General features: G+C 34.4%; 1 non-coding gene across 1 annotated transcript; it reads right to left on the bottom strand.

The window, feature by feature from the left end:
- Window positions 1–10,304: 10,304 nt before the first annotated feature.
- LOC127800847 (small nucleolar RNA R71) lies at window positions 10,305–10,411 on the bottom strand. Its single transcript, XR_008022874.1, has one exon. It is a non-coding gene; the product is annotated as a small nucleolar RNA R71 (small nucleolar RNA).
- Between the last annotated feature and the right edge of the window lie 5,156 nt (window positions 10,412–15,567).

Raw genomic sequence — 15,567 nt, 5'->3', positions numbered from 1 at the left:
TTCCCAAAGAAAGTTGCGCTTTAAATAAGTAACATTAATTTAAATTTCAGTATGAGTGTGTTTTAATTATTAGAAAATCACTAGGTTTGGATTGGAGTGTAAGCCTAACTTAGAGCTTTCATGTCACGCATGAGAGTTATTAGAACTGGAAACACTATCATACCCAAACCCGGATGATTAATTTAGTTATTTTGTATATTAATTGTAATTGGATTTATAGTAGTTGCTTAAATTAGAATCCCGCATATCATGTATGGGGATTGCTTAAACTAGAACTATCATCATCTCTAATTGCATTTAGTAACAAACTCTCATATCTGAAATTAAATTAATGTTACTAACCTTATCTGCTAAAATTTGGGAATCAACGGGTTGGTGCTAAAATTGTCTTAACTCAAGTGCTATCCAATTTTATATCCTCACATTAAGCATTTATTTCAACTTCTACCTTGCTTTATTTTCTAGTATCTATTATAAAAAGAAAAATCATAAAAAAAATCTTGTTACCAATCCATCTAAATGCGTGTGCGTGTGTGTGACATTCTTTTTCTTTTTCCATAAATAAATCTCTCAGTGGACGACCTGGACTCATCCAGAAAGTATAAATTTAAATTTGGACTACAATTGCACTCGTACACTGACGAGTATAAACCTCTCATCTAAATAAAGAAAAAAAATATAAAATTTTTATTGTGTTTTGTTTTGTGTTTTAATTGCAGGGTGAGAGTGCAGCCACTGATAGGGAATGAAGGTTTTTGATAGGTGGTGATCCTGAGAAGAACACCGTGGAGAAGCCAATATTTTAAAGTTTTTTCATAGACTTTAGTTCATTAATAAAGGGTTTTAAGCATGGGTGTAGACTAATTGTAGGACTTGTTGGTTGTTTCTTAAAGTCAGTGTTAGGATGAGCATTGTTGTGTGCTATAGGTAAAGATAGGAACAATCAAATGTTCCCCATCTGTTGGGTTCTAGTAGAGGGTGAGAGTTATAGGTCATGGATATGGTTTTTGAAGCTTGTTTTTGAAGAACTTAGGGTATCCATTGGTTTGGGCTTCACCTTAATCAGTGACCTGCAAAAGGTATCAGTAATTGTACTTGCAAATTTCCAAATGTTTTATTTACTTATTGACTTTAATGAGTTGATGTGTCACCCATTATGTTGGACTTTTCAAGGCTTATTAAATGTTGTAGGAGAGTTGGCACCACATGTTGAGCACATAAATTGTGCCCAACTGGAAGAAAAGTTATAAAGCATAAAAGATGAAAAGGTTGTTTTGGGCTGCTGTTAGGAGCACAAACGAAGCTGCTATGAATGATGTGTTAGATTGTCAAAAAAGATCACCACACACCCAAGTGGGGGGGTGAATTGGGTTTTTTATTTAAAAAAAAAAATTTGACTTGCCTTGAAGAAATTTAACTTGAAAATGGTTTTAGTGAATTAAATCAACAAGTATGAAATTGAATGTGAGAAGATACAAATGAAACAAAGAAAGTAAGAAAAGTAGGCACAAACAATTTATAGTGGTTCGACTTTAACTAACATGTTCCACTACCTTAGCTCCTCACTAAGGATTTTAAAAATCTTTACTAAAACCTCCTACTTGAAGACAAGTAGGCCCTCTAGCACTCAAGGTAGGAAATTACAAAATGATGACAAGAGAGAATATGAGAGATGAATCTCTCAGTTACAATGATCTCTCAAATAAAATTTATGTAGACTAAAATGGAATGGTACAATTGAAGAATATAGCCTTTGAGAGAAAAAATTTAGAACACTAAAGCACTTTGATAATGATTTAAATATCGCTTTGAATGCACATGTTCTCATCTATTTTTTTTAGTGTTGACCTTGGTCCATATTTTTAACTTTTTCCCATGCTTGAATTATATGAGCCATTGTAGTAGTCGTTTGATGCATTTAATGATATGCAAAACTAGTCGTTAAAGTGATCTGTGATGAAAATGGTCGATCAGTTAGTGCAAAACTTTAAGTAACGGTTAACATGTGGAACGAAAACGTTCGATAGGAACAAAAATGGTTGATCCATTTTTATGTAGTAACTGTCGATCGGAGCTAGCTGAGAGCTTGCATAAGATTGGTCGACATGCTTGGAAAGTCGGTCGACACCTCAAAGGCAAATGATCAACAGTTTGGCCTTCTAATTTAAAAATATGGTTTTAATGTTCGAGTGTCATATGACCAACTTTGATGGATCAAATACAAAAATTTCTTTTGACAATAAAAACTTGGTTTTTCAAATACCATCAAGGATATTAAAAACTTATTTTGTCATTAGATAATTTTCAATATGGTGCTTAATTATAGTGGTTAAAATAAATTAGTTGCGCCTACAGAAAGTCATTTGATAAGGATGGATGCATAATATTTGATTGATCAAATGAAGTTTTTTAATCATCAAAACAATATTAAAGAGTAAAACAACAATCTCTCTCCTTTTGATGATGACAAAACTTATCAACACATCAATTTCTCCCCTTTTTTTTCATGATTCATAAAGGGTTTAAAAGAAATGGCTCTTTTTTTTTTTAAACAAAAAAATGTACTACCAAAACTCCCCTTAATATAAACTCCCTCTTAATATGACTTGTTCTTAAAAATATAAACAAACAAACATTAGTGGTTCAGAAATGAATAAGGCAATGTAATTCATATATAAAACGAGATAGCCAATCAACATGATATTCAAAACAACAAAAGTTCAATACATAAGTCACAAGATCAATACATAATAAGAAACACATCCATTAAAGAGAAAAAACATACAATGATACAAAATGTGTGAACATATAATTGAGCATATCTAAGACTCAGGCGGCGACTGTGGAGAAGAGGGTGATGTAGATGGTGGTAGGCGAGATAGAGTGGTCGTCATGAAAGGAAGGAATTGTGTTATTTGAGCTGACATCCAATCCTGTCGGCTAGATCCAATCACACTCAAACATAAGAAATTTTTATGTGGAAAACCCTGAAAGGAAAAACTACAATCGTTAGGATGACAAAGAAAAAATATCACTATATAGTAAAGTTTACAACTACAAACCTCAATATTCTCTCTTTAAACCCAAATCCCAATTACACTTGATTCCTAGCTCTCACTGATCTCTCACAAATAATTTGCACACCTTGAATAACAAGTCAAACATCCTATTTATAGACTAATTTTCTTGTTCACCAAGCCTAGATTTCCTTACCCAACAATAATTAGCAACTGACTAGAAAATAGGATTACACACTAACAGGAAACAAATATTAGGAATAGGAAATAATCTTCAAGACTAAATAGAATTTCTCGCTGAAAATCCTATTACTACATAGTGATATTTTTTCTTTCTCTAAACCCAAATCTCAATTACACTCGATTCCTATTTCTCATTAGTCTCTCACAAGTAATTTGCACATCTTGAATAACAAGCCAAGCATCTTATTTATAAACTAGTTTCCTTGTTCACAAAGGCTAAGGTTTCTTTGCCTAACAACAATTAACAACTTACTAGTAAATAGGATTACACACTAAACAAGAAACTAATATTAGGAATAGGAAATAATCTTTAGGACTAATTAGGATTTTTCGCTGAAAATCCCAACAAACCACCACCTCAATGAGAATTCCTAAAAAACATTTGCCCATTCTCAGACGATAACCATTACTATCTATTACCGATAATCACCATGATCTCAATCACCAAGATCACTATACCCCACCATAAAAGGTACAACCACTTAGGCACATACTGCCTTAAGATTTTCACGGCATAATGTCGAAAAGTACCTTGCTGAAAAACTATGGTGCAACCCCTATGCTTGGTTTCCTTGGGTGCTCTTCAACTATCGACATCTTTTCCACCACACACCTTGCATCACCGCTAAGCCAATGCTCGTGTGCAACCTTATAGACTCGCTAGAAGTATCAAATCCTCTTTCATGGCAACTTTGGTGGTCTAGCGGCATGCCATGAGGATGTATCCATCTCTTTAGAGGACATCTTTATCTCCCACAAAATTGAGAGATGAACTTTCAATGTCACAATCTTTGGAGCCATTTGTCAAACTTGCTCTATCAGCGCGAGAATCTATTTTCACATGACCGGATTGTTTGCACTTCCATCAAAATACTTTACTAGATTTTTCAGAGCCTTCAGGAGTTGGTTTGCCCTTCAACACCTTGCATAACCCATATTGGATCAAGATAACCTTTACTTTTATTGCCATAAGCCAAAATTGATCTTCCATCAAACTTTTCAAAATCAAACTTCATCATGCTTGACATATCTTTTGCTTACTAAGCGATTGATAACCAAATCTCTTATAGCACTTGTTGGAAAACAAATAAGATGAGAAACAAAAGATTAAATCACACTCAAACACAAGAGATTTTTACATGGAAAACCCTAAAAGAGAAAAACCATGGTCGTCAGAACAATAGAAAAAAAATATCACTATGTAATAATGTTACAACTGCAAAGCTCAATATTCTCTATCTAAACCCAAATCCCAATTCCACCCGATTCCTAACTCTCACTGGTCTCTCACAAGTAATTTGCACACCTTGAAGAACAAGCCAATCATCCTATTTATAGACTAGTTTCCTTGTTCACCAAGACTAAGATTTATTTGCCTAAAAATAATTAACAACTGAGTACAAAATAGGATTACACACTAAATAAGAAACCAATATTAGGAATAGGAAATAATCTTCAAGACTAATTAGGATTTATCGCTGAAAATCCCAACAGAATACATTAGAGGTATTTGAATAACAAACTCTAACGACATCAACATAAATATCCCTATGCAACGAGATAAAATCCATCTAACCAAAATTCCAAAAACATTTAATGTATGGAAATCGAATGGATTTCAGAAATAAGATATTAAGAAACCTACCGAGGAGGTCATCCCGTGACCCAAAAAGTGACGAGAACCACTCCATGTTTCGTGGGTTGTCCCCAAGGCATTGGATATCTGATAATTCATGAGAACTAGGGTTTTTCGAAACCACTAGGTGCTTGGTTCACTCCATTTGATGATTTGGAGGCTAAATAAACAGGTGAATCAATCAATTAAAAGTGAAAGAAATCATTCAAACGGGGTATGGGAACCAAAGGGAGAATTAGCCGAGAGAGAATAAGATGAGGGGTTTTTCACGAAATGCATTTGATTGGTTGCCCGCCCTTACATATTCTCAACAAAAATAGTCGACAATATGGCTTAAACAGTTGACTATTTTTACTTGTTCACAAAATGAATATCAAACATAGTCCAATCGGTCGACAGTTTCATTCAACCAATCGACAGTTTGGGTAGAAATAGTCGACGATATTAGCTTATCGATCTGTCACGACCTCGAATTCAAGAGGCCACGACTAAAAATTTAGATAAAAATGCCAATCATTTCCCATACATTTCCTTCACCTAACAACGCAGCGGATACAACATGACCTCTTTCATACATAATCTCATGGATTGACATAACTTAGCCAAACGACCTTAGTAAGGAATAAAAACAGTAGACCCCTCGCCTCAACACAACCCCAACATCTTTAAGGTCTGGATGACCCTGTATGCAAGCACCTATTTATCAACCCCTTTAGGCCTTTTGGCTCCCCTAGCCCAGCCACATATACACCTGGAATGATGTAACATGAAAGGTGAGTCACGAGACTCAGCAAACATAAGAACGAAAGGCAACATGTTAAGGAAAATAAAATTTCCCTACACCCTATGCGTTTCATGCCAATGCAACTACACAACATGCCATGTACAATTCATGCCTTAAATGCATAAACATAACGTAATCTGCACATAGAAAGTCCTTGGGGCCCACATAAGATACACACATTGGCGCCCAAGTCGCACATACAAACCTGTGAGTAGCTCAGAATAGGCTACCATTTCATCACTCCTGACCTGCCTTTTATCAAATCATTGGCTTTTCCTATCATTCATAACATATCATCATAACATGCCTTTTATCACCACATTTGGCTTTTTCCTATCATTCATAACATATTATCATAACATACCTTTTATCACCTCATTTGGCTCTTCCTATCATTCATAACACATCATCATAACGTGCTGCATACCACGAGTCCAGCACGTAGCCCACTCAAGCTTGAAACATATACCACAAGTCCGGCCCCTGGCCCACTCAAGCTTAAAACATATACAACGAGTCTGACCCCTAGCCCACTTGAGCTTGAAACATGATCTTTATTACATCCCTTATCCCTTATAGCCACTCTTACTCACTATGCAATGCAACACAGAAGAAATGCAACCGCTTTTGTAGTGTAAACATAATAACAAAGCCCCTATGAACCAAGCAGCAGGCCATGCTACACCCATGTAAGAACACACACATGTGAATGCTCCAAATGTATATGCTCACCTAGTATACCCAAGTTGGCTCTTAGGTCAACCGAGTCGTGCCAATGCTCACACATTCCAGCCATCAACTGCCACGACCCACGGTCGATAGCTAGTAGCTTTGCACCCCACACCCTTAACCACATACAAACAACATTAACTTACACTTTAAACCTAACATAACATAACCTTTCCCATGACTCTTCCTGTACTTTTCCCATTAAGACTCTTACATGACTCCATAAACTCATCTCATGCACTTAATAGACTCTATTTCTGCTTAAACCCTTTTTACGTCAACATTCACAACTTATAACTTAATAAACTCAAATAGTCAGACCGAACCCATACACCATTTTCTTGCAAGATGAAACAATACCTTGCGTATGCTTGAACCTAGACAAGAAGCATCATTCCCAAAGAGTAATAGGGTGAGCCAAACTCTATTTTCATAACAAGAGGGAGATTACAACAAAGTCAAGAAAAACAGAAGATAAACTCATGGATCTTGCAGTACTTAAATGTAAAGGAGAGGGGATGGAGCTTGCCTTAAGCTTTTCTTGCAATGATCTCCTTCGACTGTCCTTCCTTCTTTTCTTCCTATTCTCTGTTATTGGTAGCGCCTTCTTCTTCCTCGAATCTCCTTTGGTCTCCACTCCAACTTTTAGCCACTGCCGAGCTTCTTCTCCATTTCTCTTCCCCTAGCCAAGCCTTTCTCTCTTATTTATACTCTCTAAGCCCTCATGACTGCATCCTTGCCATCTCCTCTAATTAATTCACGCACGCAGTCATTAGGTAGACTAAACCCACTCTCAGCCATGCTTTTCTCTGATTTTTCCCATCCCCTGGCAACCTATCACCGCTTTACTTGGTCACCAAGTAAGAAGAAACTAGAGAGGCGAGAGGAAGGAATGCAATAACATTGGACGTGTGGCCAATATCTGGATTCTTCTAGGCTATCTATAATATCCCATATTTTCAAAAGGGCTCAAGAGTAATTTTAACGTGGGTCAAAGGTGAAATTATCAAAAGATTAAGGACTTAAGTATAATTTCTTGCAGTTGTCAGTACCGAATCGACTATAGGGAATGTCTCAAAGTGTAAATGTCTAAGAAAAATGATATGATCTCTATGAGCATTTTGAGATAGGATTTATCATATTAAAAGAAATTGGAATCGAGACATTTTTCGATACAACTTTAATTCAGGCTGAAAAATCAAATTATTGTAGAGGACTTCCGAGAAGTAAATGGAACCCTGAAGGGGCTCCAATTTTATGTAAGGATCAACCCTAAGGTGGTTTCGGGATGATTCAATAGCCTGGTGAGGACACTGGAGCGAAATCGTCCTTATCGACTAAGTTTTGAATTATTAATTTTGGATTTTCGATATCATAGTGTAAATTAATTTGATGTTTGAGGATATAAATGCAATTAGAGAATTGCCTAAGTGAAATAGAGATGAATTTTGGGATTTAAATATATAATTTTTCTATTATTATGAATAATATATATAGATGTGCACGCGAGTGTCGACTGAGATTTGCGCCAGATTTGAAGGAGATTACAGCACGATTTGAGGGAAATCTGTCTGCATGATTTGAGGAGATTTGTCTGATTATGTCATGTAGAATGTAAATAAATATATATATATATACATATCTATGTTGTGTGTGCGAGTGAGTAGTAAAGAGTTATAAGGAGAGAATGGTCGATCGATTTGCAGAGAGCAAATGCAGGAGCAAAGAAAGAGGTGAGGTCTTGGGAGAGAGAAAAGAGAGATCGAGAAAGGGAGATGCTAGCCAAGGTAGTGGCAGAGGCGGCCATGGCTGACGCAAAGCAGAGAAGCTGCGGTCGATGGCAGCGATGGAGACAGGTGATAAAGGGCAGAATAGAGGTAGTGGCGTGGGGTGTGGCGACCGGTGGTGGCCGCTGATAGGGCTTAATTGTATAAATAAATATTTTAAATAATTATATTATAATTATAATATAATTAAAGTTATTGTAATTAATAGTATATTAAATATTATAAATTATGTTATCTTTATATATATTATATTATTTTTATATTATATTATTATATATTATTATTAGTAACGTGAATGTGTGAGTTTGTGTATATATTATAATATATTAATATAATAAATAGAGTCCAATTGCAATGCAATTGGAACTCCATGCCCTACCTATATATATATATATATATATATATATATAAAGAGCATAACAGGGACAAGGAAGGGAAGGCATGCAAACAGAAGGAATTGAAGCGGTCAAGCACTGGAGACGCGCATAGTGGATGAATTAAGGAGGAAATTGGAGGCGCACACAGCAGAGTGAGATTGAATAGAAGTAGCACACAGCAACAAGGAACGGCAACGGATGCGATTCAAATCTATGTGACCCATATCTGTTTTAGATCTGGGCAGGGAACATTCTTCTCCTTTTAATTTCTATTTTTATTTTTATTTTAATAATGTTTATCTAAATTATTTTAGCTAGGGTTTGGATGGATTTTGATTTTGGGATTATGTAATTATTTTTTTAGTTCGATTTAAAACCCGATTATTATTTGCGCGAGAAATTTATATTGTTGTGTTTAATGTTGTAAAAGATTGGACACATTTTAATGATTTAATGATTTGTACATGACTGACTAAAGGATTGTTATAAATTAGATTCATAGGCAATATAAATCACATGCTAGACTATGAGATCGAAAGATGATTAGCTTATATATGGGAATCGAGGAAGCTTAGTGAGTCAAATCCCCTTCCGAGATTAAAGGTTTCCAAAGAACTTAATGCTTATTTATTTCGTTGATATATGTTCAGAAATTTGAAAATGAAATTGAATTAATAAAGGATTAATATGACTTGAGAAAGGTTATTAATTAATTGAGAGAAATCCACCATCACATGCAAATAATTATAAAATAATATAAGGATATTTTTGGTTTTGAATCGGATTGAATAGATAATTACATAACCCAGATTAAATGAAATCTATACCCTAGAGCATTTATTAATTAATTTTTCTCATAAAGAATTCAAGTTTTTTTTTTCTTCTTAATCATCTGATTAATTAATTAGTTCAACTTAAGCTAAATTAAAATTGTTTTGGTATTGTGATCTAATTCTCGTGGGATTGACATTCTTTTTATCACTATATGCATATTTGACTAGGGTACACTTGCCCGAATTAATTGTGCATAAATCACACATCAAGTTTTTGGTGTCGTTGCCGGGGACTAATTTATTGCATATCAAAACTACATAAGTTAGCCTTAAATTGAACATTTTTTTTTTTTTGTTTTCTTTTAGGATTTGCGATTTTAATTTTATTTTATTATTTATTATTGTTTTCATCTTTTAGAAATTTTATTTTTAATTTTAGTATTTTTCTTTTTCATTGTAGGTTTCATGGTGCATGACACGCACTAGTGGTGGATAATTGATATCCCTTGATCAAGAAATTGAAAAAACTTTGAAAAAACAAAAGAAGGACAAAAAAAACAAGATGGAGCAAGAATAAGCAACCCAAACTAATCCAAGGATATTGAGCTCATATGTTACACCTACTCTGGATGGCATTACATCAAGCATTAGGTGGCCAAATGTATAAGCAAATAACTTCAAGATCAAGCTTGCAATTATTCAAATGATCCAGATGAGTGTACAATTTTCTGGCCCTAATGATGATCCTAACTCTCATATTGCTAATTTTCTTAAAATATGTAATACTTTTAAGCATAATGGAGTTAGTAAGGATGCAGTTCGACTTAGGTTGTTTCCCTTTTCCTTGAAAGATAGAGCAAAAGAATGGCTTAATTCTCTTCCTACAAGTTCTACTACTACATGGAATGACTTAGCACAAAAATTTTTATCTAAATATTTTCCACCTGCTAAAACGGCTAAATTAAGGAATGACATAACAACTTTTTCACAATTTGGTAATGAATCCTTATATGAGTTGTGGGAGAGATTTAAGGAATTGCTTAAGAAATGTCCTTACCATGGTCTACCTGTTTGGATGCAAATGCAAACTTTTTATAGTGGCATTAATCAATCTTCTCGTTCGATGTTAGATGCAACTACAAGTGGTACCTTTATGAGGAAAACTCCCGAAGAAGCATATGAACTTTTGGAGGAGATGGCAGCCAGCAATTATCAATGGGACAATGAGAGAGCAAATAAAAAGGGAGTTGGAATATATAATGTTAATTCTATCACTGCCCTATCTGTTCAAATTGCTGAATTAAATAAGAATTTGAGTAATTTGAGGGTTTCAACTATGAATGCTTCTTCTTCTTCTTCTTCTCATTTTCTTTCTTGTGAGCTTTGTGGGCGAGGGGGACATGTTAGTGTTGATTGTCAAGTAGGAAATCCTTTTTCTTCTTATTGGTCCTTTAAGGTATGGTCACTCAAAAGGGGGTGAATTGAATGTTTAAAATTTTTCTCCCTTTTAATAAATATTCTTGATTAATGATTTTATTAAAAAATATATATTTGATAAATATAATAAATTATATTTGAGATTAATAATAAATTACAAGCCACAAGATATAGCAAGAATAATAAATAAGGCACAAGACAATTTATAATGGTTCGGTGTCTCCACACACATCTACTCTACTCTCCCAAGGTCTCAATCACCCTTGGGGTTCCATTAATCTCACCAAGGTTTTCACACTAACTCACATTAGAAACTAGATACACTCCTAGATTACAATGGGTTTTAGAAAAATCACCAACACCAAGGTTTTCTCCTTAGCTTACCTTAGAAACTAGATTCACTTAGATTTTAACGATTCTAGGAAACCTATATAATCCACAATAGTAATTTAAATGTTACAAATAATTTGTCCACATTTGAACACAAATAAGTTGTAGCAACCCGTAAATCATAATTTAATTTAATTACTAGTTTATTGTGTTAATTTAATTTAAATAGAATATTAATAGGTGTTGTTAATTCATAGTCATAATAATAATAGTAATAAGCATAAGTATAATAATTATTAACAATTATAAGAATAATAAATTATCAAAAGTAAATGAATTAAGAGGTTGTTGTAGGATCCTTCATGCTTAATGTATAAGTTAAGGGAATGCATCATAATAATGTAGAAGGAATTGGAGGGGTGAGGGATTGCGTGAAGTGCTGTTAATTTCCATATAAGCTTTGACTTAGCATTTAAAATTAAAGTGATGAGCAAAATTAATTGAAGGAGCAGCCAGCGCAGGCGGCAGCTTCTGCTGCCCACGTGGCTGCCTCTCCACCAAGCCTTTTTCCTTTAAATTAAAGCCACTAAATAGCTTATTAAATAGCCTAATTAAGCAGCAAATCAACAGCCAAATTAGAGGAGAAACAGAAGCAGCGGCGCTCACGCGAGTAGCGAAAAATCAGAGGAAAATTGAGATTTTTTTAGAAAATCTCACTTTTAATCACAGTCTGAGGATATCATGTAATTCGAGAAGTTGAGTAACAAATTCTGTATGGTTGGAATTTCATTTAGAGTCCAATTTTATTAATTTTGGCAAGATTATATGATGTTGCAGTTTATATAATTTTACCGCGTTTGGACAAAAAAAGCCCAATGATCTTTTCTACGAGACAAGTTTCCTACTCCCTCTACGAGGTTCCTTCCGTTGTGAAATTATTTACCCTCCCTTCATTCATTTTGATTCTTTTATTAATTATGGAGTTATGAGGCCTTTTGGTGTAAATTAAATTTAATAAACTATCATTCGAGATTTTATTTATTGGTTGCCTACAGGGGTTTGTGCCACCCCCACGCCTTTGGGAATGATGCTGAACTCATGTGGGGATTAGGTTCTTAGTTGTTTGGATATAATTATGGATTCTGTGACTGGAAGTCGGCTAGAGTTATTGAGCAGTGGGGGCAAGGGTCGGCTGTTTATTGACATTGGAGTGACTATTGTACGGTCTTTCTTAGGCCGTCGGCCGGACACTCCTGGCCACTGACCCTCGACCGGTGCCAAGTACTGCTGACAAGCTCTACCATTATATGATTTACTGCATGACTTGATATCTTCTATTCCTGTTGCATGGTTTGGTATGCACATGGGTACGGGCTGCATGTTGGGGTTTTCATGTTCTATTTATGCTTGGACATGGACATCCTAGTATTGTTAGTTGCATTTGTCACGGGCATATGCATCGCGTGTGATTTACTATGTGGGAGAAGCATTGCCTGATGCCTGGATGTATGAGCACCAATGTATCTAGTTGATGCTTACTACGCCTTGCATTTTATATGAGCATTACATGGTTACTATCTGTTCAGCAATCTCGAATGGCCAGGAGTACCATTCCGAGGAGGCCTAGGGCTCGGTTATTCAGAGGCTCGGGTGTCGGGAGCACCGACCCGAGGAGTGCGCATAGGTTTGTTGAAGACTTATGTTGCCTTACAAGGCAGCGGCAGGTTGATATAGGACTTGGGTGCCAGGAGTCTTGTGTGGGCCCCAAGGACCGATATGTGCTTTCATTATGCCATACTATTGTGTTGTAGCGTCACATGGATTGTGTGTATGTGTGGAACTATGTCCGGGGAGTTTGCTTCTTTTACTTAATTTATAGCCTTTCCTATCTTAAAAACTTGTTGAGTCTTGCGACTCACCTTGCTTTCCATCATTCCAGTAAGGGCAAAGCTAAAGTCGAAGGCGAGGATCGCAGTATCTAGCATCCGTGTCGGTATAGTGTACAATCAGCTTTCCCTTATTATCTCTGATGTTTTGATGGGATTTTGGTCCCTTTATTTTTTACTGTGCTGGGTCATTCCTTGTATTTTCTACTTGTTGGCACAACTGTTTGTATGTATTTATACACCATGGGATCAATGTTCTAGCAAGGTACCCGCATGCGTGCATGTATATAGCTTTGCTTTCGCTGTTCTATCTCTTATATATGCATGCCGGGGTAATTCTCGTCTTGTGTTCCATTCTTTTCCTTATCGTAAGCGCTCTCGTTCGGTTAGTTTAGGTGGTTGGAATATTCAAGCCGGGGTGTTTACATAAGCAATTAATAACAAATTATACAAGGCAATAATATTTAAATAAATAAATAAACGGTGACCTCAGTTTGAATGGAGAAGATCGGATTCGGCTTTGTGATCTCTTTTTCTCCTCTTGTCTTGTGACTCTTCAGTAGATGAACAATGAATCTTTGAGAGCCTTAGAATGCTTGAAAATTAGCTTGAGAGCTTTTGGGAGCTTTGGATGTACAATATGTGCAATGGATACTCAAAAAATGAGTTTGGTGGTATTTATAAGCATTTTAGCCACTAAAGAAAATGTTAATATGAAGTTTGAAATTCAAAAAATGTTTAAATTTTCTCAAACAATAAGAAAACATATCTCACCTTTAATTCAAAATAAATTTACTTTTTGCATGAGAAATCAAGATTTGAAAATTCAAATATAAGCTTTTGAGACATAAATGATTAAAACAAAAAAACATGCCTAAAAGAAATCTCCTTTAATTCAAAATAAATTTACTTTTTGTATGAGAAAGAGAAAATATGTCTAAAAGTAATTCTCCTTTAATTAAAAATAAGTATACTTTTTGCATAAATAATAAAAGCATTTATCAATAAATAAAAATTCAGACATAAACATTTGAGACATAAATAATCAAAAGAAAGAAACATGTTTAAAGATAATCCACCTTTAATTCAAAATAAATTTACTCTTTGTACCCACTTTTAATTCAAAATAAATTTATTTTTTATATGAGAAAGAAATATATTTATATCATAAAAATATTTTTGTTAATCATCAAAACTTTATTAATATAAGTAAGTTGGCTCAACATTCTCCTATTTTTTGATGATGACAAAAAAATGATTTATGAGGTGATTAATGTGATAAAAAAAAATTGAGCTCCCTCTTAATTTTATACTATAAGCTTTCCCTTTCAAAAATACTAATAGCATAAAAATGTTTACATATAACTTAATAGATAAAATAATTTTTAAGAGTATTAAAAACCAAACCTGATTGCCAAATCTGATTGTCTTGATTGCACCTGCTTGATATCCTATCTCTCAAATATACTATTTCCTCACATACACATCATAATATATTTTTATTCCCTCATACAAAAATAATATACAATTCACACTCTCATACAAACAATCTCTCATCTCATAACATCTTATTTTTCTCCCATTTTTTGTCATAATCAAAAAAACATTGTTAACGAAGAAAATAAAGATATATAAACAATATAGCTCATGAGATAAATATATCTAGAATAATCCACAATATCGAGCATAATTCAAGATTACACAACATCAAAGAAAGTAATCATAGTAGTCAAGGGATATAATAGCATTACAAAATTTACAAAGCAGTAATTTAAGGCATCCATGTTGATAGCTTTGAATTTCGCCGATAATCAATGCTGATGATGGTTGCCGAACAGGACGGATCCAAGTTCATCTATATCACCTGGGAATGTCCATTGGCTGCTTTTAGTTTCAACTGGGTAAGGTTGCAAACTAGTCTCTTGGAAATAAGGAAACGACACATTTTCTTCTTGGATGACTGAGTTTCAAAATTTCAAATAAGTTTTGGATCATCCATGAGGAAAGATCCATTGTCATAATATGGGTTTGAATTGGTTTCTGGGTGAAACCAATTTTAAACATTGAGAGGGTTTGCAAATAATAATTACTCCAATAAAGCTACATGAAATTGAAGATCGACAACCTGCTGTTGGAGGGAAAAAATGTAGGAGACACAGTCATAAATAGAATCTTGAAGCTTAGCTTGAGCTTCATATAAGAGTGTAGCGACAGCCCCATAACGGTCACTAACTAGAAGCTGGGCTAGGAGCTTTGAGGCATTACTGGCCCCAAAAACCTTATGGATAGCTGCAAAATTAGTAGGTCATTCTTCATAGCAGAAGAAAGGGGAAAATATGCATGATTGGGTACACTTTCTTCTTAATACTTTGCAGGCACTGCACGAAGAATCAGGTCCTGACATGATCTTCTATTTTCTTTTTTTTGGATTTTATTTATTTATTTATTTATTTATTATTATTATTATTATTATTATTATTATTATTATTATTATTATTATTATTATTATTATTATTATTATTATTAATTTTTAAAACAATGACTTGTCACTATTTTTAGGATTTCGAT

The sequence above is a fragment of the Diospyros lotus genome, chromosome 4 (assembly GCF_014633365.1).
Source record: "Diospyros lotus cultivar Yz01 chromosome 4, ASM1463336v1, whole genome shotgun sequence".
Lineage (NCBI taxonomy): Eukaryota > Viridiplantae > Streptophyta > Magnoliopsida > Ericales > Ebenaceae > Diospyros > Diospyros lotus.
This window is presented reverse-complemented; position numbering and strand designations above follow the sequence as displayed.